Below are 27,542 nucleotides of genomic sequence, written 5' to 3'. Positions count from 1 at the left end.
CAAAATAAGATTTTACAATGTGTGTATATGCACTATAGCGCTAGCAGAGGCTTGCCAGAGTTGTGCAGGTTTGACCTGAATGGCTTTGGTTTACGCTAAAGTTATTTACTGGTCTTTCACATCTGTGATACTTGTTCCATTGTTATGGTTTGGATCTTGACACCATTGCAGTAAGACTAAAATCATGCTTCCTGTTTATGGTTCTAGAATTGTTCCAAGTACCAGTGCAAACCGTTCCCCTTTCATTATGCAATTTCCCCTCCCTCTGGAAAGGTCAACCGTCAGATTACAATTCATATACCACTTGACTGCCACTTGCCCACTGAGCAATCGTGTGGGCATATCCAAAGCACCAGAAATGCATGGTGCTGGCATGGAAACTGCTCATGCACCCATGTGATGGCAGGCTTTCAAACATCATAATCCTCCTACATGGACCCAGTGTTATATGGAGACATCTTCAATAACCTTCCACATGAGGGCTCTTAGATGGGAAACGGCAGAGCCTGTAGGGGTGACCTCATATGAGAGGAAGCTCCATACAGAAGGAAGCATCCCTTCAGGTACTATGATCCCAGATCATATCTGAGATGTGAGAGGTTTAGTATCTGCCACAGTATTGGAGAGTGTATTCATGCATTGATATGCCTCATTTTTCTGTCATGTCTTTTTTTGTTTAAAGGTAGTGGATGGCTCTCCCATTGAAGTCACATTAGCCAAGCCAGTAGACAAAGACAGCTATGTTAGATACACCAGAGGCACAGGAGGGCGAGGAACAGTGTTGCCAGAATATACTTATACATTTGGGCATGTATATGATCCTACTGCAGCCTACTTGGGAGCCCCAGTATTCTATGCACCTCAAGCCTATGCTGCTATTCCCAACCTTCATTTTCCTGCTGCAAAAGGACATCTCACCAACAGGGGCATTATCAGGCCACCATCCATCAGAGGTAATGCTTGCTCACTGGAAGTATATAATGTTACCAGTACAGCCAAAGTTCAGAGGAATCTTGTTTACATCCTTTATAGCATGGCAAGTAATTACATCATTGCAGTAAAAAAAAACCAAAAACCTGGGCACTTTCTCTCAGATGGTAAGGCAACTAAATAATAGCTTCCATAGGCAACCTGAGCGCACAGGTAGGTTGGGATCAGGCATTCCTTCAGGTAAGCACCAGATATTTGAAATGTGCTTAGAAATAAAGCAAAAGTCAACGTTCTGTTGCATACCTTCAGTTTGCCTTTAAAGGAGGAATGTGGCCCTCCAGCCAGCATAATCAGTGATCAGGAATGGTGGGAGTTGTAGTCTGTCAGTACCTAGAGGGCCACAAAGCCCTAAAGCTTACTACAATGGTTCCCCTTAATACAGTTGTCTGTGCTACCACATATTTTATTATTATAGTTCTCTATCCTGCCCTTCCTCCAGCAATCTGTGGATGTTGCTTTACTCACGCTCCCATCAGCTCCAGCCAACATGGCCAATGGCCAAGGATGATGGGAGTTGTAGTCCAACAGCATACGGAAAGCCACAAATTCTCCATCCTTGCCCTAACAGTCTCTACCCCCCACCCTCTTATTTTGCATTCACATCTAACTTAAGTACCACCTCTCCCATTTATGAGTCTCCACATAAAAATTAGACTTTAAGCAAATGAAAATAAAATTGCACAAAGAATCTTAAACAATGTGGTATATATAACTCAATGGGGCTTACCTCTGAGTAGGCACATATAGGACTGCACTGTGAGGGATGAATTACAAAATTACATACATGTGAGTGTGTACCATCCCATAATCTCAGTTGGAATCTGTGATAGGATTGGGGTGGCATATAAAAAGAAGTTCCTAGTTTGATGAAAATGGGGTCAAATGTAAACACCGAAACTGATAAATTTAAATTTATTCCTTTGTATGTTGATCAGTCTAATTTGTAGCTATTGCTCTTCATCCATAAAATGGGGATAGATTTAAAAATGGGTATAATAAATCAAAATAATCTGTGCATGAGCTCAATGGAAAGGTAAGCTTCACATTAAGCCAAACAGAAGAAAGGAGATGAGGAGAGCAATATATAATTAATATGTTTTTACCCAAACCACCATATATTCCGGCAAATCACAAAATGAAGACTGGCCCGAGACCTGGCTTGTATTATTAACAGTATGCCTGGAATTCAGTGCAAAATGATACTGCTGGAAGGATGCACTTGTGGCGTATACATAGCAGTTCCCCAGTTCACATTGTTTTCTTGACTGAGGCCTTTTTTTAAAAAAATGAACCCAAGGTGCCTGAAGCTTTGTGAGCTAAAATTACAGATACTAAAAATAACAAACCCCTCCACAAGGTACAGTCCCATCGGTGCTTGTGCATATCCATGCACATTATTGCCCTTCACTTCAAAGGCAATAAAGGGATTCTGTGCTTTGAACATGGCTACTTTTCATTGAACTATGTTCTGTAAACACGGAAACAGCACAATAAACTTTAGTATCAAGAGGCATAGGGCTGTATTCAACTAAGTTCTACTCAGAGGAGTCCCACTGGAATTAATGACCTAAGTCAGTCATGTTTCTTAACTTCAATGGGTCTAATCTGAGTTGGACTAGCATTGAATGCAACCCATAAAAGCTTTACTCCACACTGGTGGGGCTAAATATATTGAAGTGATTGAAAAATTGTCTACGCAGCACTGTCAAAATCTTCTGCCTGAGCTCAGCCACATCTCCTTATCTAACTGTAGGGCTTGCCTTGCCCAACAGTTGAGCTGGTCATGGTGCCCAATAGAATTTTATATCGCCATCACCAGTCTCTGTAATCATGTGTCAGTGTGTGGGATCAAAGTCTTCCAATGAATTAAGAATCGGAGATTTTCCGGTAATTTGATTCAGTTTAATACCTTCTTACATTCCTAGAAATTTACATGAATGTACCTGTAGGGGCTGCCGGAGTTAGAGGACTAGGAGGACGTGGCTACTTGGCTAACCCTGCCCTGGGTCGTGCATACCAGCTCAAGGGAGAGAAAAAAGGGGAGGACAAGCTTTACGACCTTTTGCCAGGAATGGAGCTTACGCCAATGAATCATGGCAGTTTAAAACCGCAAGGAATCAAACTTGCTCCACAGGTGGGTAAGACATATTTAGAATAAATGATGCTCCAGCTTTTGGCCAATGCATGTGTCTTTCTGTTAGCTCTCGATACGTAAAGCAGATGTAAAGAAAAATAATTCTTGGGGTTCATCTTTGTCTTCCCAGTGGCTATGGGGTTTTTCCAGCTACAATTTCTGCTTCTGCTTCTCTCTCTCTCTCTCTCTCTCTCTCTCTCTCTCTCTCTCTCTCTCTCTCTCTCTCTCTCTCCCAATTTTATCAAGCCAAATTTGAATCTGAAATAGCTGTCTTAAGGCTGATAGATCCAATTGTTCTTTTAAGTGGAAAATGTCCATAAGAAAAAAAATCCTCCACTTTCCTCATCTATTTGTGGACAAACTGTGGGGATGTTACCAGCTACTAGGACTGTAACTCAGTGGGAAAGCACCTGCTTTGCATGCAGAAGTTCCCAGTTTCAATTCCTGGCATCTCCAGGCAGGAGCTTTTGCCAATCACTATAGACAATGCTGGGACGCGGGTGGCGCTGTGGGTAAATGCCTCAGCACCTAGGACTTGCCGATCGAAAGGTCGGCGGTTCGAATCCCTGCGGCGGGGTGCGCTCCCATCGCTCGGTCCCAGCGCCTGCCAACCTAGCAGTTCGAAAGCACCCTGGGTGCAAGTAGATAAATAGGGACCGCTTACTAGCGGGAAGGTAAACGGCGTTCCGTGTGCTGCGCTGGCTCGCCAGATGCAGCTTGTCACGCTGGCCACGTGACCCGGAAGTGTCTGCGGACAGCGCTGGCTCCCGGCCTATAGAGTGAGATGAGCGCACAACCCTAGAGTCTGGCAAGACTGGCCCATACGGGCAGGGGTACCTTTACCTTTATAGACAATGCTGAGATGGACCAATGGCCTGCTTCAGTATAAGGCAGGTTCCTGTGTCCTGGAAGCTAGAGATAATCCAGCAGAGCAGGAGATGGCCAGTTCATCCCTTACAGAAGGCTTACTACACAGCAAGATCAGATTAGGGTAATATATGTAAATGTTATTTGTGGGACTGATCCAGAAGGAAAGTGTCTTCCAGCCAAACAATCTGCAAATTACAAATCAGGATAGCTTTGATGAGGTCAGATTAAACATTGTTTGCCCCATTGCACTGTGGCCTTTCTGATTAGATCTTGTAGACTGATTTGGGTCTGTAGACTGGATAGAACCTAGAAACTACTCAGAGAAAGATACAGCATGTTTAATTTAGTTGTAGTCAGCATCAGTGTGTCTCAAATTACAAACTGTGTTTATTCAGTTTATTTTAAATTGCTTGGATTGAATAAATTGTTTTGCTTGCAAAACAGTGCTTTTATCCTTTACTTGCACTCCTTCAAAAAAGTTGGTCCTAAGGGTTGGGGGGTCATTAGAGAATAGCATGGGGTCTGCGGATGGAGGAAGGCAGCAGTGGATATCCCCCTCACATGAGCTGAAGTCACTTCCCATGCCCTTTGGATCCAACCCGTAATTTATATCCTGCCTTTCCACCTCAAGGTCTAGACTTCAAGGCATCTTGCAATCCATCATTTTAAAAGAATCAATATGACCAGCCTAAAAAGTAATAAAAGTTATCAGCCTCAACAAAAGACAAAACAATTAACAAAGTCAATTAGCAGCAGACATAAAGATGACATAAGATCATAATGTCATGAACTAAAAATCTGGAGAAAAAATAGTTTTCACTTGGGTGCCTAAAGAATAAAAGTGGGCCCCAAGCAAATATTTCCAGGAAGGATGTTCTATAGTGAAGTTTCCATCCCAGAAAATGTCCTGTCTCCCATTGCTATGCATCTAAATACAATAGTATGTTTGCTGATCTGAAGAAACAGTGACCCTGTATCAAGGGAGGGCACAAATAACCGGGCAAATATAATGTATTCAAAAAATTAAAAGGATGTGATAATATAGTTTCCAGACTGCAGTAATGTATTCTGTTATTCAATGGCTGCATTTTTCATTCTAGATATTAGAAGAGATCTGCCAGAAGAATAACTGGGGACAGCCAGTCTACCAACTTCATTCTGCCATTGGGCAAGACCAAAGACAGCTGTTCTTGTACAAAATCACCATTCCTGCCCTTGCCAGTCAAAATCCAACTATGTATGTAACTACTGCACTTGCTGGGTTTAACCCTTGTGTTTGAGTGGGGGGAGGGCTGTAAAGTTTTATAAAATAAAGGCATTTGATATCACCACTAATCCCTCAGTCATACAATACATTGTTTATAATATATGCAACTTGGGAAGAAGGGGAAACGTTAACAATATAGATAATTTAAAATATATTTTAAAAATACTTAGAGCTAGTTTCAACCAAACAGTCCTGCTTTCAGAAGCCATTGTTAGGTCTTCCTCCAGCACAACAAGGCTTTTTGCCCCTTCTCCTCCCCTTGCACATCCCACCCACTCCTAAATTAGCTCTGGGGGCTCTGTGGAAACCCCAAAACAGCATGTGGGAGCTGAAGAAGGGAGATTGTTCCATGTGTCAAGCTGAAATGCTTGTGCTAACAGAACAATCTCTTTAGCGCTCTGTTGAATTCCACCCACATAAATTGCGGTTTGCCATCAGGTGCAAATTGTACATACCCTGAACCATTATCCTCTCAATTTTTTAAACAAGCAGATTTTCAGAGTTTGGGGCATTATTTAATTAGTGGTTTCGGTGATTCGGTCAAACAACAACACTTTAACATCTTGCATCAAAGGATACGATGGATGTTTGCCAAGATGCCAACCATAGGAAAATGAAATTAATGTTTACCACTGATTTGCAGGCATCCCTTCACGCCATCCAAGCTAAGTGCCTATGTAGATGAAGCCAAAACATATGCAGCAGAATATACTCTTCAGACCTTGGGCATTTCCATTGAAGCAACAGAGGCCCCTGCGGCTACAGCAACCTTCCCAGGTATGTTAAGATTGTGCAAACATTTTCTTCTCTGGGCTATTTAACTGCACCTCATAGGTAGCTCAGCCACAGTTGGTGGTAGAGAATCTGCAGAAGGTCCAAGATTCAATTTCTGGCATCTCCAGGTAGTGTTGGGAAAGATTCCCTGTCTGCCTGAAACCCAGGAGACAATGACCAAGGGGACGTGGGTTAAAATCCCAACACAGCTGTGATGGTCTCATCGGATGACCTTGGCCCAGCCACACACAGACTCAGCCTAATGTATCTCACAAGATTGCCGAGATGATCACAAGTATGCCACCTTCAGCTCCTTAGAGAAAAGCTGGGGTATAAATGTAACAAACAAACAAAAACTCAACAGAGTGGCGTTCCCGTCTATTAGCCACTTCATTTTAAAAAGGCAATTCTAAGCAGTGTTCCTATACTAATATTAAATAATTATCAATAATGCACAGTAAAAACTTGTGCCGCACCACATGTTAGGCTCCCCACATGGTTTGAAAATTGATCTCTCAAATATGAGCATGCAAATTCATGAGCATCTTTTCACTAGTGTGTGTGTGTGTGTGTGTGCGCGCGTGCGTGTTGTGCAACTTCTCTATCTCTTGCTCTGTTTACCCTCTCCCTCTCTGGCTCTTCCCCTTGCCTGGGTCCTGGTCATTTCACTCTGCCCTCCTTCCCAGTCCTCACCTGTCTCTTTGGATCCCAGATGCATTCTAGGGAAATGAAGTTGGTGGGTGGCCAGCTGTTTACTTTCATAGAGGCATAGAATTCTAGAGTTGGCCACCCCTGCAATGCACACTTTACTTTGCAATGCACACTTTACTACAGCCAGGTAAATAAACACAGTGGGACCTTGGTTCTCAGGCAGCTTAGTTGTCGAACAAATTGGAACCCGAACGCTGCAAACCTGGAAGTAAGTGTTCTGAACATTTTTCAGAAGCTGAACATTCGACGCAGCTTCCTCTTGAGTGCATGAAACCCTTGCAGCCAACTGGAAGCCACACCTTGGTTTTTGAACGATTTTAGGAGTCGAACAGACTTCTGCAACGGATTAAGTTCAAGAACCAAGGTACCACTATCTTTTAAAAGAAGTCATCAGGGGTCTCACAGGCACCAAGGAGGTCTCTTGTACTCATTGCAGCACTCATGGGTGCCAAATGGGAGAAAGGAAGACTGTTTCATAGCACACTGATCATATTATGAATTAGCTAGTTGGAACAATATGGTTATTTTAATTAACATCTTTTTAGAATATCTTTCATATACAGAAAGCTTGGTTAGGTAAATTAGTGCATATAAGGAGCCGAAACATAAATTGAAATAACATTATAAGTAAAGCTTTCTGCACTGTATTTATAATTCTTTCTTTCACATTACTGGAAATATGTGCCCATTAATATTAATATGTGTTGATTAATATGGAATCTTTCAGGAACATCAAGGCTTTTTTAAAAAAAGGAAAAAAAGTTTAAAATCTATCCAGCTTCCTGCCACAGAGAAAAATCAATTTGTCTAGGCTTGTTCAAGCTTCCGCATTATGTAAGATACACTGATGCTTTATTGAACCCAGTGCCATTTACGGCTTAATTACAATGACCTCTCTCTTTCCTTTATTTTCTGTTACATACGACTTGGAAGACTGAGAGGTGCCTTTTCTCCATTCCAGTTCAGGTGTCTTTGGTAGTCTGGGAACAATCTCTCAGGTTAGCCAAAGCTAACAGAAAATGCATCATTCTAAAGAATATTTTCTTCTACTTCTTGGTGGAAGAATGGAGTTGTCTAGATATTCATTGTCGAAACAGGGCTAAGTGTCATTTATAGAGGCTACATAAGGGAAGGATGCTATTCTTTACTGTAGTGTTGGATGAATGTTGGCCTCCTTACAGTCTATTTACCATTTTTATGTGTATATAAAAAAGTGTACAAATAGAAGCAAGATAAAACAAATCAAGGCTGTAATTCTACTGTTTTGAGTAAAGGGTTATGCTGTAAGTGTCAATAATTAAGGCAGGCGCTATCAGTAAAAGCAATATATGGCAACAGTAAAACAAAACTAAATAGCACCAATAGCTCTGGGATGGCTCAGTTGATAGAGTATGAGGCTCTTGATCTCAGATTTGTGGGTAACAGCGCCATGTTGGGCAAAAGATTCCTGCATTGCAGGGGGTTAGACTAGATGACCATGGTAACTTTGTTTTGGCTTGTGTGATTTTTGTGTGTGTAATTTAGGGGTTTTGTGTAATTTAGGGTTGCCATAAACCTGAAATTTCCCGGACATAGCCAGGATTTGGCCATTGGAAACAGCGTCTGGGCGGAAATAGCATATTCTTTTCTACTGTCCATTGTACAACCCAGTGGCGTAGCGTGGGGGGTGCTGGGGGGCCCAGCCGCACCGGGCGCAACATCTGGGGGTTAGGGTTAGGGGGCACAAATCCATGGGTTAGGGGGCGCAAATCCACGGGTTAGGGGGCGCAAATCCATGGGTTAGGGGGCGCAAATTACTTGCCTTGCCCCGGGTGCTGATAACCCACACTACACCACTGGTACAACCAGCTATGCAAACCCATGCTACCCCCCTTTTTTTGGGTAGTCTAACATCACAGCACTATGAAAATATCAGATTCTATCTGTCTGACATTAACCCAAAAGTAACTGCAAGGGTGGCTGAGGTTTTTGCCAATAGTATCTCTTAGAATGGTGAATGGCACTATTTAGCGGGAAGAAATCCCAATGAAAATCCTCATTATTATATATTTTACATGGCTGTTTAAAGCTCAGCAACTTTGCCCCCAGAAAGGCTCAACTACTTTTGTGTCTGGATTTTCACTTTTTTGAAATACAGCAACCCTATTATATTCATTTTTCAGCCAAATCTGCACATTCAGTTAAATCAAAGTCCTTGAACAAGAATGTTTAAGTTGTTCCCAAATAAAGAAGTGAATAAAGCATTATAGTCAGTCTCTGCAGCTATAGCAAAATAGCCTTGTGTTTTTTGTTTTGTTTTTAATGTCCCTGCAGGATACATTGCTAATGCAACTGCCGCAGTGGCAGCTACTCAGCTCAAGCAAGCAGTGACTCTGGGACAAGATTTGGCAACCTACGCAACCTATGAAGCTTATCCAGCATTTGCAGTAGCTACTCGGAGTGATGGATATGGAGCATTCTAAAAAAACAACCCAAATGGCCTGTGTAATTTAAAGCAATGTCTTACATTTAATCAAGCTATGGCAGGGGGCAGGAGCTACTTCAAGCTAATGATTAGTCAGGTTCAATATGATTCTGAATTAGTGATAGGGCAAATTCTGATGTAGCAAGGCTTCACTGCTTTTAGAATAGCAGTTTAATAATGGTAGACACTGATTTTTATTTTTAAATCCACTTTTTTTTTTACAAGCAGGGGGGTAAGCCTAACCTAAGAAGGAAAAGAAAACTTAAAGAGTGTGTTGTTTCATTTGTGTTTACAAACGGTGGTCCTTAATTGCAATTTTCAATAGTATTTTTGTAATAATGTAAAGCAATGGTTTTCAACCGTTATGCCGTGGCACCCTTGGGTGCCTTGAATGATGGTCAGTGGGCCATGGGCAACACTGGCCTCTGTCCCTCTTTCCTCCCCTCCCTTCCTCTAATGCCCTCTCACATCTCTGCCTCCCCAAGGCTTGCACAGCTGTTTATTGCAGCAGCCCTGGCTACAAGCTTCCCAGGCGAATGGTGCCTCTGGGGCTGGCCAGGGGGTGCTTCCCAGGCCCCTGTAGGGCAGTGTGAGGAGGCACCTCTCCTTGGGGCAGCGGCAGCAGCTGCCTGGAGGACTCCAAAGGAGAGGGGAGAGGAGGCTAAGGGAATACTCCACAAGGGAGGGTGTTCAAACAAGGGTGAGAGGCTCTGCCAGCTCTGCAGGCAAGGGGTGACATAGCTGGGCTCCTGAGCCCCACAGGGGTGCTGTAGAAAGAATGTAGTTGGTCAAGGAAGCCGTGGACTCAAAAAGGTTGAAAACCTCTGACGTAGAGTTTTTTAAGTCATGGGGCTTTTATATTTCTCAGATATTCTTGTTGTAAAGCATTTCAAGTAGGTAAGAATCCTGCTTATGATGGTGTGCTAGCTATAATCTTAGGGCTAAACTAATGCTCCATTAGATGCTTGACTGCATTTAAAGGTGTTTTTAAATGCAAATAGCAGACACTGCAGGGGAGGGGACCCTGAATATTGCTGAGGTCACTGCAGACAGGATTGGGGAAATTTAACCCTTTCCTCTCCTACGGTTGCCCTATTCATCCAAGGCTCTCATTGGTACCACTGGCTTCTGTCCTGCATGCTGGAAAGTATATTGGAGCTTAGAAGTATGGGAGCAATGTCTCAAAGATAAATAAATTGGTCCCAATGTTCATTTTCAATCATTTAGAAACATTATATGGCTGAATAATTATTCTGGAATTTTTAGCTTCAAATATTAAAGAAAGGTCCTATTCAACTTTACTCAGAAGCAAGAGCCACTTTGTTCAATGGGTACTTACTTCCAAGTAAACATGCATAGGATTGCAGCATAGCTATCTCAAGTGATTTTTAATTGAATTGTGCAATCCAATCCCCACATTTGTAAACCAAAGGAAAACCCTAGATAAACTAGAATATACACCTGAAAGAAAGATGGGAAGGATCATTTTGTATCTTCTATGAGCATCATGTAGAAATGATGATTTCCTGACTTAAGATGTTATTTTAGCATATTCACAAATGTGATTATAAATTGACTGATTTGCGCATGGGTTTGGGGGAGGATAATATGTTGTGCGCCCGGCCACCTGCCCCCAAAAAGTCATGTTGCAGTACTGCACCTGAAAGGAAATAAAAGCAGGTTTGGAGATAGTAATAGTGGATTTGGCTATTGTATTGCAGCACAACTGCAATGGGTGTGGATAGTGCCTGTCTGAGCTGATTCAGGCAAGTCTCAAGCTTGTGGTTCTTAGAGGGCCTCTAATATCAAAGTTGCCAACTACTGAGACGGCTTACAGTGTCATGGAGATTGCCAACTATTTGGTGAGAAGTTGCAATATAGAAGGGACCTCTAGCAGAGGTCCACAAACATAGTTGTCTCATGTGTCCAGTTGTCCAGTGGCAGTGACCATAAATTTAATCCTGGTGACCAACAGGGAAAGCCTCTAAAAAGCCTCCAGTGACAACACAGGAATGCAAAATGCCTCTTTTATAATTTTGTCAGGCTGCAGCTTGCAGTGAGACCAAATACAGGACTGCTGCTGCCCCTCCACCAAAAAAAAAATCACCACTGCTTGTTCAGCAATAGATGCAGAAGGGCAGCATTAATTTGCTTCCATGGAGCAAGGTAAGAAAGCAAAAACTTGCCACCTGCCAGAAACATGGGGTGACTTCCAAGGCCAACCACAATTTGCAGGTGTCTGACATTTAGACTACTGCCAGAACCTTATTGCTAGAAAACCACATTCTGTGTCAGGAAGATAGGAAGCTGTGCATTGCATGCACGATGACTTACTGCACCAGGAGACCCCGGCAAGGCTTCCTCCTGATGCGACAGTTGCCTGCCAGGCTGTGCTAGTCTGTGTGGCCTCTCCCAATGGTGCATGGCGTGGTGCAACATCCTGCCAGGCTGTGCAGCATCTCTTAATGTGTCACGACCAGGAGCGACTTCACACCAAGCTGTGCTGCATTGGGAGAAGTTGCACAGCCCAGGGTAACTTACCTCCAGGCCTCTTGGCCCCGTCAAGATTGGGAGGGGCTGAACCCCACCCCAGCAGAACTTGGGGGTTGTGGAGGCCTCGTAGAGGTGATGCCCCTGTCTAAAGTCCAGGCCATCCTGGACTTCAGACAGGGATTGAACCTGGAACCTTATGACATTCTACTCATCTATGATCCCACTTCTAAGGTCCAGTATTCTGAACACGTGCAGACCAATCCACCTTCCGCCACCTCGGATGATCCATATGTATGCATTGGAATCAAGCTAAATTGGAACTTTCTTTCCATGCTAGCACCAAATTTGTAGGTGGAGGGTGAGTTTATAGGGGTCTTCAAACAGCCTCCATGTGTGAGTTCAACCTAAATCATTTTTGGTAATTATACACTTGTGAAACTTGCCTAGTGTCACTGTATTCACACCTCTAATGTTAGCAACAAAATACTTCTATCTGGTTGAAATCATTTCTTACTTTTATTTAACTGTATACTCCCCCCCCCCAAGCTATTATTTATACACAGTAAGATAAAGCAGGTGCCTGAGACACAGAAACAGTATTAAAATGTGTGCATAAAAGCACTTATATTTTTCATACTTTTAGTAGTCTTTGTATAGAACTGCGGCAACACTGTGAAATCATGGAGGTAACTTTATTTGGAACAACTGTTCATTTCAAAAATGGAAACTCAGCAAATTGAATAGTGAGCCATCAATTAAGAAAAATAATGTCAGGTGTGAAATTCTGTAAAACTGTGTTGTAAATCAAATTGTGATCAAATGGACGTTAAGAAATGATTAAACTTCCTTAAATAATGTTGACGTGTCTGCTTCTTTTATAGCATTCTGCCTGACAGATATCTTTAAAAGATGGTATTCCAACAACACTTAACATCCACCAGAATATCAACATCTGATTCTACTTCCATGGCCATCTATCTATGGCTGCAGTTGTTAAGCTTCTTTTAGCAAAGTTGTTGAGCTTTTTTCCCGGGGGGGGGGGGCAAAATCCCAATAACAACAAATAGTTTTTGAGCTATTTCTTAGGAAATTCACCAATAGCTACATTTCCAACATGAGTTGCCATACATACTTCTGGACATCTCAGTGATTTCCGCTCAGACACTGTTTCCGACTGCCAAATTCCGGCTATGTCCAGAAAATTCCAGATGTATGGCAACCCTAGCATATTAACTGGTGTCTTCTTTCTGACCACTTGAAACCACTCCATCCAACATTTAATGGATGAAAGTAGGAACACTCTTATGTGGGCATCATAACATACTCATTCTCACACCAAGGATCATGACCCTCTCTGCTACTATATTCTGCTAACTAAAGGTTCTTTGTTGGTTATATTCTGCAATAATTTACTCCGTAACAATATATTCTGCATTGGTTTCTGAATCCGATGTGCTAGTAAACAGACTAAAAGAGTTTCCTTTGTTTATTTGTTTTTAATAAACAGCTCTTTACCCTCCTTGCATGTTTTTCCCTGGCTGAAATCTGTCCCTGAACTGTGCTCATCCCCTTACTTTCTCTGGATATGGGATGGAAAAGAGTGTGCATTACTCCACCCATTTTTGCCCCTTAGCCCACCCAGCAGCAATATTTCCTAGGTATATTGCCCAGGGCTACTAAAATGTCTGGCTCTTTAAAAAGCAATTGCTGGTGCAGTTTTAAAAACAGAAACATGAAACATGACATTTGAAGCCCAACATTTACTGCAAGATGCATGGGTCATCTATAAATGCCCATTTAAGTCTAGGCCAGCAATTGCCCGGTTCCTTTCCTATAGACACCATATACTGTGTTGATACATGCTGGCACCTTTCCACTAGGTGTGCCACAATCAGGCAAATAAAACAATGAAATTAAATTGCATCAAAGGGCAAAGGTGCTTGAAATCAGGATTCAACATCTCCACTAACTGTGCATTAGGTACACATTCTGATGTTCTGAAAGAACATGGATTGTGCCATCTAGTGGAGGCTGGGCTCCTTTTTTTCCTTGGTAATTGTGCCAGTTATGTTGTAGAAATGATGTGAAGAACTTTGTCACTACCGCTTGTCAGAGTTAGGCCCCAGATCCATAGGAGCAAAGGACTTACACTGCATGGGAAGGGGAGGAGCTGTTTCTCCTAGAAAGAGGCCCAATGTATAGCTTGAGCATTTGAAAAGACTTGCACATTTCTGTTGTTTTATGTTAAGTTCTAAACTCCAGAAACTACAATTTGTGCGCAGTAAAAACATCTTACATGGTGATGTGTGTTACTTCATTTACTCCAAAATGTGGCTGGGGTTCGGAATCCCCTGCTCATTCTGCTGGAATTTTGCCTCAAACTCCTGCCCTGATACCATCACTGGTAGTGGCTGCAAAGTTAAGGGCCATGGCGAGGGAGGCGGGGGGTGGAACTGTAGCCAACCTAAAAAGGATCCTGCATACTGTAGAGGGACTGACAGACTGTCAGTGCTAGATCAGGAAGAGCAGAGTTCAAATTTCAGCTCAGATATCAAGCTTAGAATGTGGCATTGGGAAAGTCACTGTCTAAGCCTAGCCTATTTTAGCAGGCTGTCGTGAGTGTAGGATAGGGTAGGATAAAATGTGATGACAGACAGACAGGGTCCTGCAAATGGCAGCAAGCCCCTTCCTCAGTGCAAGATGCAGAGGCCTCCAAAACAAAGGACTTTTTGTGATAAGGAAAGAGGCAGGAAAATTCACCACAAAGTGTGGGACAACACTTGCTGTGTTACAGAAACATCTAACCTCCCAGCAAACAAATCAGGATTAATATTCACTAAATAGTCAGCACCATCTAATCTCTCTACAAATTAACCAGGATAAATGCTAAAACAAAACCAGTCATTTGGAAATGCCCTGTGCTGAACAGAAGTGGAAAACTGAGCAGAAAATTCACATGGGGGGGAGGGACTGTTTCTCCTAAAAAGAGGCCCAATGTATAGCTTGAACATTTGAAAAGACTTGCACATTTCTGTTATTTTATGTTAGGTTCTAAACTACAGAAAGTACAATACAATACAATACAATACAAAACAATATGTGCACAGTAAAAACATCACCACAGCAGTCTCTGTTTTTCCATGCAACTGAAGTCCATCAGGTCAGATAATAGCAAATTGTTTTGTACAGTCAAGGTCTCTCCAAAGCGTGAGATAACAGCATCTGTTTGAAATGTGGCCAGACCTGACCTGTTGCAGAGTGGGTGGGGGGGTGGGGAGGGAGGCAGGAAGCCCAACCATTTTCAAAGCACATGGCTACTTTTTCTTTTTACCTTTCATGAGCAACTAAACAAGCCCCCATTTCTCGTGCTTCAAAGGGCCACCAGAGTTTCCACATCAAAACCAAAGGGCTCTTTCTGAGCAAAGGTAACTTCGTTCCCAACTCCTTTATCACTCAGACTTAGGGTGACTGGTTAACAATTGTTTTTAAGAAATAATAATCTAAAACATGCTAAAATACAAATTCAAGAGCTGGGCCAAAAGTTTCTTTAAAAAATTATCAAAATGTCGAGTTTCATCACTCAAATACTGAAAGCAATATGTTTCATTCTACATTCAAATTTGTACTTATGAATATATATCCCTCCAGTCTTGAAATTCTAGTACAGTGGTACCTCGCAAGACGAATGCCTCCCAAGACAAAAAAACGCGCAAGACGAAAGGGTTTTTCGTTTTTTGAGTTGCTTCGCAAGACGATTTTCCCTATGGGCTTGCTTCGCAAGACGAAAACGTCTTGCGAGTTTGCTTCCTTTTTCTTAAAGCCGTTAATACCCAGGGAATCCGCGCTCCGCAAGACAAAAGAATCACAATACGAAACAACTCATGGAACGAATTAATTTCGTCTTGCGAGGCACCACTGTAGTATTCTAGTTTCATCGGCACCTCTTGATTGTTCTGGCAGACATCATATATACAACATGCACAGCAAGCACAAAATGTTGATGTTGCTGGTATCCATCTGTCTCAAGGGACAATGGGATGCGCCTCCAGGGGTGAAATTAACCTGTTGCGTTAGCCGCACTGGTGTGACCACTCTGGGGTGCAAGCCTGGTGGTGTGCATGGAGTTCCTGGGCTGCCCAGATGACAAGACCTCCCTCTTGGCCTCACTGATGTGGTCCAAAGGAAAGCAGAGCAATACTTTTGGCACCAGCTTGGCTGGAAAGAGGCATACAAGGCACCATCCAACCATCTTAGGGACTCCACTACAAATTTGTGTAGCTTTCCAGTGCTTTTCTTCTGGGGGGACGCATGGGTACGCATACCCCTAAACATTTTGTGAATCCAAGTTTGGCCTCATTTCAATGTGAGTAGGAAAATGAGAGTACCCCTAAACATCTTTTTAGAAAAAGCACTGGTCGTGACACATTAGTGTGTCAGCTGCAGTGTGTAGGTGTCTTGTGCAAACGCTGCCCACTCTCCTCCCAGGGCTGGATAGCGGTGAGTTTAACCTCTGATTTGTTAGTAAAACTGAATTACTGTGTCGCGAAATGATGCAAAACTGAATTGCTGTGATGTGAAATGATACATGCCTCCTTTAAGAACGAGGCATGAGTTCTCTTTTTTAAAAACCCCTCCTCCTTCCCTAGACGTTTTTCCTTTCATGTCATGTCTTTTAAGATTGTAAGCCTACATACAAGCAGAGACTGTCTTTTTATAGATTTGTAAGCTGCTCTGAGAGCTTTCAGATGTAGAGCAAAGCAAACATGCTTTAAATTAAGATAGTTAACAACAACAATATCTTGGACACAACCTTTTAAAAATCTCAGATGTTGCAGTTGATAAGTCTTAAAGCTCAGTTTAGTGAAAAATGTGTAAAGTAATAAAATTGAAAATTTGAATCTTTGCCATTTTGTAGGAGTGATGCCTTGTAGTCAAACATATTTGCTCACAGCAGCAAATCGTAGCATGAATTGTGCAGAAAACTGCAGGATGAATTCATCAACTATCAGCACTGTGCAACAATGCCCAGGAATAAGTGGTTCTTGCAAGGCAGTGCTGAACCAATCCAAATGAACTAAATGGAGACCAGCAGAGTTTAACACAGTATCCATTGCATCCTTCTGTCATTGTAAAGATGGGGCAATGCATGTCCATCTGTGCTCTTGGCTCACGTGGTGTTACTGAACTGTGTCAATGTTCTTTAGACTGGAAGGAGGTTATGGGATGATAGAACTGGCCTGTTCATTTTCTGCTCATAATTTGGACTGTGCAAGGGAATGTCACATTTAAGTACTAAGCTATATTTTAATCAAAGTCATAGATTAGGGAGGGAAACCATCTAGAGAAAGCTTGCTGACTCCAGTTACAGCGGTCTCAAAGACTATATTTACATGCACGCTGCTGATGCCCTGTAGTCATATAATAATACTAACACTAATCCTCAGCATGGGAAAGAAAACAAGCAGGAGACAGATTAACATCAACAACAAAAAGTAATTAGACCAGTTAAAATGGGCTAATATAGAATGAAGGAAGACTAAGGAACAGTCCAGCATCTATCACTGACCAGTGGCATAAATAAGTGTAAGTACTTGGCCAGAAAGGGTAAATATAGTGGAGATAAACAGTACACTAGTCCAAGCTGCATAAGGCAGTGAACTGCAAATGGCCTGCTACTGCACTGAGGTTTGTAAGCAATGACTGGATTCGCTTTTGAGTTACCGTAAACCCTTTCCTGGAGTAAGATTTACAGCATTTAAATGTCTCCGATTTACACCAGTGGGTTATGTACGCCTGGCAGTCAGCCCCTTCACTGACATCTGAAAGCTGCAGTTCATTTGGTGCCATGTCTGCAAAAGTTCAGGTTTCTCTATCGCTTCCACGCTGTCTTTTAGTTTTTGCTATCTTGAGTAAAGCAATGCCTGAAATAAGCAGCTGTGCTGACGAACGGCAATAGTGGCGTCATTGTCTCAAAAGATAATGCCAGACTGCTTAATGCATTTTGATGCACAGCACAATTAACCTTGTCCTGCGTGCCAAAATTTCCACTAGAAACAATGACCTACTTGCCATGAGGTGTCAATGAAAATAGCAATTATATTTAACCAGGGTACAAAGGCAAGATATTGGATGTTGCAGAGCTCTGCTGTTCCCAATTTCTCTTCCTTTGGGGGGACACTAAAAGCAGATCTACAGAGCCGGCAGCGTTTCTTGCAACTGTTCCATCTCAGATTACAGAATGGGAGGTGTCAGATTTCAACCCTTCTCAGAAAAACCCCTCCTGCAAATGGGAGGTATGCACATGAGGGTTAAGTATTCTAGCTAGCTGGTCTTTTCTGTGATGTACCAAGGCTTGTATCCAATGCAACGCTAAGCAATTATCCCATCAGTGCAAGGATTTCTGCTTGTGCCTTGGGACTTTGCTCCGCTACCCTTGTCCTGCCCCACTCCCTGCACATGCAAAGATGATATCGAATCATAGAATTGTAGAGCTGGAAGGGATCTCAAGGGTCATCTTGTCCAACCCCCTGCACTGCAGGAATCTAAACTAATGCATCCATAACAGATGGGTATGTCAAAGAAACTCCTAGTCTTCTCTCTTGCCAAGGTACTTTTGACATACTGGGAGTCATATTCAGTACTGGCATTCCACCAGCTTTTAAAGATACACCTCCTTCCATAAACAGTCTCCCGATTCAACCTCCTATTTTACTTGTCTTAATCGCTGGCTTGACAGTTTTAATTGCCGTGCTGTGTTAATAGGTTTGTTTTGTTGCTCCATTTTAATTGTGAAGGTTTATTTTTATTCGTGTGAACTGCTCAGAAGCCACCTTGCCAATTAAGCAGTATATACATTTAATGATATTAATAAACATTGAAACGTATGTACCATCCATTCACTCAGATACACTGCACACGTCTGCTGAGATGGTGTGCTCTTTCTCAAAGGGCATTTTCTTGTGTTGTGAGCTCCAGGTGGTCAAACTTTATTTGTTGCTAGCTGTCTTTTAAAGCATATTCTACATCAGGAATCACAAGACAGAAACCAGTAGGAGAACACTTCAATCTCCCAGGACATTCTATACAAGATCTCAAAGTAGCTGTTTTACTACAAAGGAATTTCAGAAATAGACTGGAAAGAGAAGCTGCTGAATTGCAACTTATCACCAAACTTAAAACCATGGAGAGACCTGGTCTGAACAAAGACATTGGATTCTTATCTCATTATACATGACAAAGCCATTTTTCACCTTCTCACCCCTTGCTTTTTCCTGTAAGACCTATTGCAGTCGTTAATAGTCGTCAACAGGCTCATCACAGCTATCTGCCAATCACCCATTCCCACCACCCTTCTGAGTAATACCCCTCCCCACCTTCTCACTATATAGAAGGGTCTGGTAACTTCTGTTTCAGTGTATCTGAAGAAGTGTGCATGCACACGAAAGCTCATACCAAGAACTAACTTAGTTGGTCTTTAAGGTGCTACTGGAAGGATTTTTTTTTGTTTTGACAAGGATACAGAATCACTCCTTTGCACAAGCATAGGCACAAGATAGGATAGACTAACATACCAGGCCCTCCTTTACACAAGGATATCAAGCAAGCAACAATCCCTCCTTTACACAAGGATAGACACAAGAATAGAATGCACCAACATACCAGGCAAATGGCAGAATCCCTCCTTTCAGCTGCTGGAAGCACCAAGGATGTAGCAGCAGAGTAGACCCTAATCTGGCCAGACTATACAGCACACTCATCGGTTTAGGCCTGCATCAATACTGCTACCTCCCAAGTTACCTTCACCTGGCTTGATTGTTACTACCTTCACCCGCCTTGGGGATATCATGAGCTAGGCCAGCAGGCAGGCAAAGTAACTTGTACCAGAAGCCCTCCTGTGAACGCAGTCAAGTCAGCAGAACTCAGCATTAGAATCACTGCTGCTGAGCTCATGGTGACATGAAGGGTTCATTGTGCAAGGCCACCTACACCTCCTTGGTAACCATCCATCTTCTGCATTCCCACTACTCGTAATCAGAGGAAGTATGCTTCTGAATATTAGTTGCTGGAAATCACATGTGGAGAGAATGCTGTTGGATCCTGTTTGTGGGCTTCCTACATACAGGTATCTGGTTAGTCACTGTGAGAACAGGATGCTGGACTAGATGGGCCATTGACCTCATCCAGCAGGCTCTTTATTATGTTTAAATATTCTCATGATTGCTTTTTGTTTTGTTTTTGTTTATTTGTTTGTTTTGCTTTTAACAGGAGAGCTTTTCACAGCAAATCACCCCATTCATTGATCTTGTCCAGTGCTGCTTACTCAAACCAACAACAGCTCTTCAAGGGCAAAGGTCTCTATGGATCCTGCTACCAAGATCCTTTATCTGGAAAAGCTGGGCAGTGAATCTGGTGATTTCTAAATTCAGAGCACAGGCACTGCCAGTGGGTTACACTACATTAAATATATACAATTGGAACATGCAACAAAATCCCTTTTGCAGTAAATCCTCACCTTCTATCAGCCGTAATCCTGTTTAGGGTTTTAGTCAGCCATGTCCCATTTCAGGAGGATAGGCCATTCCACTTAATTCCATCCCATCCCACAGCACTAGTTTCTTCTTCTTCCAGTCATTAGAACTCTGCGGCATGCTCAGTCCTCATTGGGCTGTTTGGAACGTTGTGAGTTTCTGCATCTTTAAGGTCCTATTTTCTACTTGCCATTTTGCAAATCTCAAGGATCCCCCAAGCATGCTGATAACCTCCTCATTTCTCAGTTGTTTTGTTTTGACTCCAGTTCTGTCAGCACTCACCACCTGAGTTTGCTATTAGATGGACTGCTAGCTACCTCTTGACAACAGCTCTTGGTAGGGCTTGTAAAATGGGAACCATTTTAAGAACATTTTAACCAGCCTTTCAAGGGGCATAACTTTGAGTGCCTCTTTATTTCCCCCTCATTGCTGGCTGCGCAGGAAAAGTCTAGACATTACTCTTCATGCAGAGAGGAGGAGGAGAATAACAAAGAGACAGAGGCAAATTCCCACTGAAATGAGTGAGATGTGATTTCAAATGCAGGTGTGTATCATTCAAGGTGCACAGTTTGGATAATGGATTTTTGCCTGTATAATCCCCGCAGAAGCAAATTCAGTTTTGTTGCCACTGATCTTATCCAAGTGAAGAAAATAGGCTGAGGAATACTCTAACCTGCCTTCTGGAATATTTATAGCTTCCATTCTTGCATTAATTCTGTATTCTACAGTGAAACAAGTTGTGTTTCTTTCTCCCAGAGGGAGAAACAGGTAGCATTAAAATTAGGTTCTTGCTGCCTCCTTAATGAGGCATCCTCATTTGTTATGGATGTGCTGTACTCTGCCAACCAGAGAGGTTTTGACTTCAGCTACCATTTTCCTATACAAAAGACCTCAAAGTCTGATTGGGGAAAATATCAGAGATCTTTTAAAAAGTGGGTGTGCTTGTGAAAAGGCCCTTGATTTTGTTAGTCACCTGTGTTTCAGCTCCAAATGTAATTAAATCATTACATTGTACCTTTAAATTTCCTGACATGGAATGGGCATGAGCACAAAATTTGAATTCTCAAGAATCTCCATTTTAATAATAATAACAATAACAATATTAATAATAATAAACCTAACCGAGGAATTTATCCGATTAGTCCTACTCAGAGTGGGTCCATTGAAACAAATGGTCCTAAGTTAGTTATGTTCATTAGCATCAATGGGTCTGCCCCAATTATGATTTCCCTCAGGGCTATAAATATATGTGTGAACATGAGCGGGCTGGATGATGCTTGCCAAAAATTAATAGTAGGAAGAAGAAGAAGAAGAATTTATACCCCGCCCATCTGGCTGGGTTTCCCCAGCCACTCTGAGTGGCTCCCAACAGAATATTAACAACACATTGAAAAATCAAACATTTAAAACTTCCCTAAACAGGGCTGCCTTCAGATGTCTTCTAAAAGTCAGATACAGTAGTTGTTTACAGTGGTACCTCAGGTTAAGTACTTAATTTGTTCCGGAGGTCCGTACTTAACCTGAAACTGTTCTTAACCTGAAGCACAACTTTAGCTAATGGGGCCTCCTGCTGCTGCTGCCGCACCGCCGGAGCACGATTTCTGTTCTCATCCTGAAGCAACTTTCTTAACCTGAGGTAATATTTCTGAGTTAGCGGAGTCTGTAACCTGAAGCGTATGTAACCTGAAGCGTATGTAACCCAAGGTACCACTGTATTTCCTTGACATCTGGTGGGAGGGCGTTCCACAGGGTGGGCGTTCCACACGGTGGGCACCACTACCGAGAAGACCCTCTGCCTGGTTTCCTGTAACCTTACTTTTCACTGTGAAGAAGGCCCTCAGAGCTGGCCCTCAGTGTCCAAGTTGAGTGATGGGGGTGGAAATGCTCCTTCGGGTATACTGAGCCAAGGCAGTTTAGGGCTTTAAAGATCAGCACCAACACTTTGAATTGTGCTCGGAAACGTACTGGGAGCCAATGTAGGTCTTTCAGGACCAGTGTTATATGGTCTTGGCAGCCACTCCCAGCCACCAGTCTAGCTTTCACATTCTAAATTAGCTGTAGTTTCCAGGTCACCTTCAAAGGTAGCCCCACATAGAGCGCATTGCAGTAGTCCAAGCGAGAGATAACTATAGCATGCACTACTCTGGCGAGACAGTCTGCGGGCAGATAGGGTCTCAGCCTGCGTACCAGATGGAGCTGGCAGACAGCTGCCCTGGACCTGTGCCTCCATGCACAGCTGTGAGTCCAAAATGACTCCCAGGCTGCGCACCTGGTCCTTCAGGGGCACAGTTACCCCATTCAGGACCAGGGAGTCTCCCACACCTGCCTGTCCCCCCAAAACAGTACCAGAGAGATGGCAGAATAAGAGTTTCAGTGGGTGGAGTTAAGCATTCACAATTTAGCAAAACATGGAAAACTTCAATATAGATGAGGTGGGGAAATAAGATAAAAATACAAATTTGCTCGATATGTACTATTTGGGCATGTCACAGAGTTTACTGTGGCCTGCCACAGGCTTAGAATTGCCCAGGTGCAGAATTTTAGTTGGATTTTAGCCTAGATTAGTAAGTCAGCTCCAACTAGCCTTATAGCTCCATGTGGTGTTCAAGGGGCTACTTGGGAGCAGAAAAAGAACAGTGGCACTTCAAAGTCTATCCTAAGAGCACTCAGAACAGCCACATGTCCCTGGCAATAGTACACAACAGGGCAACATCACCATTCTTGTGACACTTGGAAACTCTGTTAAATTGATTTATTCCCACCCACAATTCCATTTATTGTTCAGTTTATTATGCTGGCACTCAGCTGTCCTTCCCTTTACACGCTGGGTTGTTTTTGTGAAATAGTTTCAGATGCGCTGAGAAAACTAGAAAACAAACCACTACCCAGACATACCAACCACACCTAAAATCTGTAAGCATGCTAGACAACCAGGCACATTTTTTAGCACATATAAAGACTCGTTTTACTTCTGGCATTCCATGAGCTGACAGCTAGAAAGAAGTTTGGGAACTATGAAATCAAACAAACTCTGGTGTTTTTTCAATTATTTTCAGGTGATTTCATTGGTAGGACCAAGGAATTGCTTTTTTAAAAAAAAATGTGTTTTTGGTTAGGGTTTCGCAGGAAGGATTCAAGTGCATGTAGGGATTGCACAACTGGAGTGGATTAAAGTGCTCTGTTTGGCCTAACACAATAAAGCCACGTAAAAAAAAAAAGCGGACTTTTTGCAGTTTGGAAAGTAATGGGGAAATTCATTGAAAAGTGTGGGGTAGAGATTCATGGGAAGACATATGAACACTACGCAATCAGGATGAGTGCTTGTTTGTTGTCATATGACCTTCCCGTAAACAAGTCAGAACAAACACCCAAGCAAGAAAAGACATAGTCTAACCTCCTCATTAGCATTACACAAGCAAATCAGGATGAACACTCAGTAAACAGGATGTTATAGCCCTGCCTTCTCTAGTGCTGCTCAGACACCTCTTCCTTTCCTTTTCTTGCTTGGTGCGGCTGAAAGCGCTGTCATGCTTTGAAGGGCACTACTTTAGGCTTAGTCCTCCCAATGAGCAGATGAGGTGGTAAACCTGTTTGTGGACTGTACCATGTCAGATGGAAGGAGGGGTAATGGCAGACCTTTTTCTTTCAACCGGAACTCCCTGGAACTGAATTCTGGCAGCTCTTAGAAGGTGGAGGTCCTAAAGCTCAACAACCTTGGGTGGGTGCTCAAAAGTTCCACCACCTCTTTTTCTAGAAATAAAGCCCTGGGTAATGAAATGGCCAAATGCTCCCGCTCCAATAGACATTTCTTGCACATAGAAAAGTGACATGTCCCTCCTTTGTCCTTGGACTTTATGGATTGGCATGCTAAGGGTGTCTGATGTAAATGCCCTACACCCACCCTCCCCTTATTCAGACATAACAGCACCCCAACCTCTGCAAGCAGGCCTGTGCAGAGCTTGTTTAAGGCCTGGGACATGAGTCTTATTAGAATAAAGTTATAAACTCAAACAAAAGAGCAGCCTAGAATTTACTGGGATGCTTTCTTAGGGAGGTCTCTGATTTTATGTGGAACACTAGTGACACCCGGTGGTTGCTTGTACTCATTACAGTTTTATTTTTTTTAAAACAGTATCTCCATTGCATTCAAGAACAGGCCTAACAACCAAGGTCTATGAAAAAGGAGTATATCAACAAGGCTTCAGGGTTTTTTTTTGGTGTTTTTTGTTTTGTTTTGTTTTTTTGCAGAAACAGGAATGGCAGCAGTGGCGGCAGCAGCAAGTAAGCACATTTCTGACCTTAGTGGCTGTAGAATACAGGGCATCAATCAAGTGTAAAGATCACAGTTTAATGATTTCCAGAAAAGAGCAGCCAAGCTAGGCATGTCTGGAATGTACTTCAGCACATTTTTGAAAAGGAAATTATTGGGGTCAATTCTATTCTAAGACTGTCATAGTACTAGATCTGTTCCACAGAACTTATGCATTTCCTAGCCCTTACATACAAAAGGGAGCATTTTTGTTATCGCACTGAAGTAAGCTACTGTAGCTGAGCAACTTCCTCAAGTTCTCCAACCAGCCAAACCTGCCCACTGGCTTCCGAGACAGGGCCAGCCATAGCTCGGTGGTAGAGCATCTGCTTTGCATGCCAAAGGTTACAAGTTCAATCCCTGGCATCTCCAGCTAGGGGTGGGAATGCTCTTTGTCTGAAGCCCTGGGGAACCACTCACTGACAGTCAGTGTTGACAGTACTGAGATGGACCATAATATCTAAGAGCAAGGAAGCTTCCTATATTTGAAATGTCCAATGCAGGATGTTCTGTTGCCTGAAGCAAAGGGCAAGATGCCACCCTCTCATTCCACATACAAAAAGCAAGCAGATTGGCAAATTAAATCATATTTCAACACTCTAGCAATGAGACAGTGTCTTTTACCACACCTGAAGGCCAACGGCTAGCTTAGTGGGTGCAGGGCAAGCCATCTCCAAGACAACAGCAATGGACAGTTCACATTCAATAGCTTTACACTGCTATTGCACATGAGCTCATTTCTGCCTTGGGCTTTCTGACACAGAATGTGCAAATGAATTCAGTCCCCAACTCCAACCCCTAGCTGACGGATAAAAAACACGTGCCCTTCTTTCAGGACACCTACAAATGCAACAGGTAGAAAAGGGTGTTCAATCATCACGTTGTTCCTTCTGTCTTTAAACCTGAAATGGCTATTCACGCATTCTGCGTAATGGATTACTTATCCCTAGAAAATATTTTTGTCAGTAATAATTGGGAGATAATATCCAAGAATTCCATGTGCATTATCCATGCACACACAGAGAGATTGAAAGTGTCAATCAGTATTATCAGCATCTACTAAATGCCTTCCATCCTAAACTCTTTTTATAATCCAAAAATGGAAAAGTTTGGGGAAAGCAAATGAGAAAGGGATAATGACACATGATCCAGGTTTAGTCTTCTGCAATTGTTAAAAGCCTTGGATGGGATTCATATAAAGAAGTTATCGAGCTAGTTTAATAGGGCCCAGCTGAGCATTAGCGCATGGATACAAATGAGTATTCAGGTTCACATTTGCAGTCTCATTCATTGCACATCTGTAAACCTGCTTGTGCTATCAACATCTCTTGCTAGATTAGATGCCGCTTGCAAGCCTGAATAGGTAAGATAAATTGACATATGGAGGCAGCTTGTTCCAAAGAGAAGAAATAGAAAGCAAAAACCGTCAAAGATGCAACATGAAAGAACAAACCTTAGGCATATGTAAGGCAGCAAAAGGTAACAGGGAAACAGATGCCTTGTGACAGGTTTCGCCAGCCTTCTAGTGCTGGGAAGTGCATAAACACAAGGTCAAAGTCTGCAAAGCAGAACAGCAGGAAAAGAAGCCAGCAGGTTTTTCCCCATGCAAGGAAGTCAATGGTCAAAGCATGAGAGCGCTTAGGAAAGGGTACAATTCCCCTCTCTGATAAGACTAGGTTACGCATTTGAGGCAAAGGCAAAGATTGACACACCTGCAGTCCTCAGGGTGTGGGTGGGTGTTTATATATCTGTATCTATAATCCTCTTAAGTGAAAAATTCTCAACAGAGAAGAGCCTTTTTAAAAAGCAAGAAGTCACCAGAGAATTGCTCACCTGAGGCCCCACGAGGCATCATTATGAATTACTTGCTCATTTCCTGAAGTGTTTGAATATTTCTCCTCTGCAAGTAAAGTGTGAAAAGCCTGGAATAAAAATGCAAACAGCCAGATGTCAAATTGTAAGATGATAACTGATTCGGTGCATAGCATTACACAATGGCTAAACTGACAACATGCAGTTGTAGCCAGCTAACCTCTGCACAGAGTAGACCCTTCAAAATGAATAGACCTAAGGTAGTCATCTCCATTAATTTCAGTATGACTAACACTGTACAATACTCAACTGAGGGTGTGATAGTATATCTCTTTTCAACCACCTTCACTGGCTTCCTGTTTCTTCTCTACTGAATTCAAAGTGCTGGTGCTTATTTATTAACCAACTTTTACATCCCTCCTTCCTTCAAGGAATTCAAGCTGGTTGCATGGGATTCCCTGTGTAACTTCAGCAAAGTGGTTGCCTCATGACCCTTCATATCCATGGGTGCTATTATTATTATTATTATTATTATTATTATTATTATTATTATTATTATTATCAACTTAGGTTTGCTTGCCCTACCTGGAGAGAATGGACCTTGCCTTATTTATTATCCAGGATGCCCTACTTCAATGAACGCTTAGAGATGGTTTGGAAACTTCAGCTGCTCCAAAATGCTGTTTGGGGTCAGTCAGTCAGAGCATATCATGCCCATATTGTCACTTCACTCTTGTTTCTTTATTGAGTTAATGACAGGTGTTACAGTTAAAATGCTTTTGGCACTTCACAGCATAATACTTTGGTTCACAAATGAGGGACACTTTTCGTCAGTTATCCACACTATTTGCAATTCTACCACTGAGGTACTCCAATTAGTACCCAGGGAGTTACCTCACCCCTTGTGAGGCTTGGGAATCTTTTCTGATAAAAACTCTCTCCTTCTGACTGGAATGAGACCCAGGGAGTCTGTATTCCCACAGCTTCTACCTCTCCTGCCTCAGACTCAGCCCTCCAGTGAACTCTGTTTACCTTCCTCAGACAATCAACGCCATCTTCCTATCTGCTGCAAGGCTCTTTCCTCTTGCTGTTGATGGTCTCCTCAGAGCAGATGTTCAATTCAAATCAGATTCTCTCAGACAAACTCTCTCCTAATCCCTATCTCCCATCCCCTCTCTCTCAAACTAAGC

General features: G+C 42.5%; 1 protein-coding gene across 2 annotated transcripts in view; it reads right to left on the bottom strand.

The window, feature by feature from the left end:
- PRKG1 (protein kinase cGMP-dependent 1) overlaps nt 1-27,516 on the bottom strand; it is a gene marked incomplete at its 3' end in the record, with an annotated part of 657,581 nt that extends 630,065 nt beyond the window's left edge. The window contains exons 1-2 of one of the 2 annotated variants that reach the window (XM_081912963.1): nt 27,385-27,516; nt 26,374-26,462 (exon numbers count right to left, since the gene is read on the bottom strand). Of the gene's footprint in view, nt 1-26,373; nt 26,463-26,937; nt 26,958-27,384 lie in introns of those variants that run through there. The other variant, XM_081912964.1, reaches the window with a different exon arrangement.
- Between the last annotated feature and the right edge of the window lie 26 nt (nt 27,517-27,542).

This window comes from Podarcis melisellensis (assembly GCF_964234715.1).
Source record: "Podarcis melisellensis genome assembly, chromosome: 5".
Classification (NCBI taxonomy): Eukaryota; Metazoa; Chordata; class Lepidosauria; order Squamata; family Lacertidae; genus Podarcis; species Podarcis melisellensis.
This window is presented reverse-complemented; position numbering and strand designations above follow the sequence as displayed.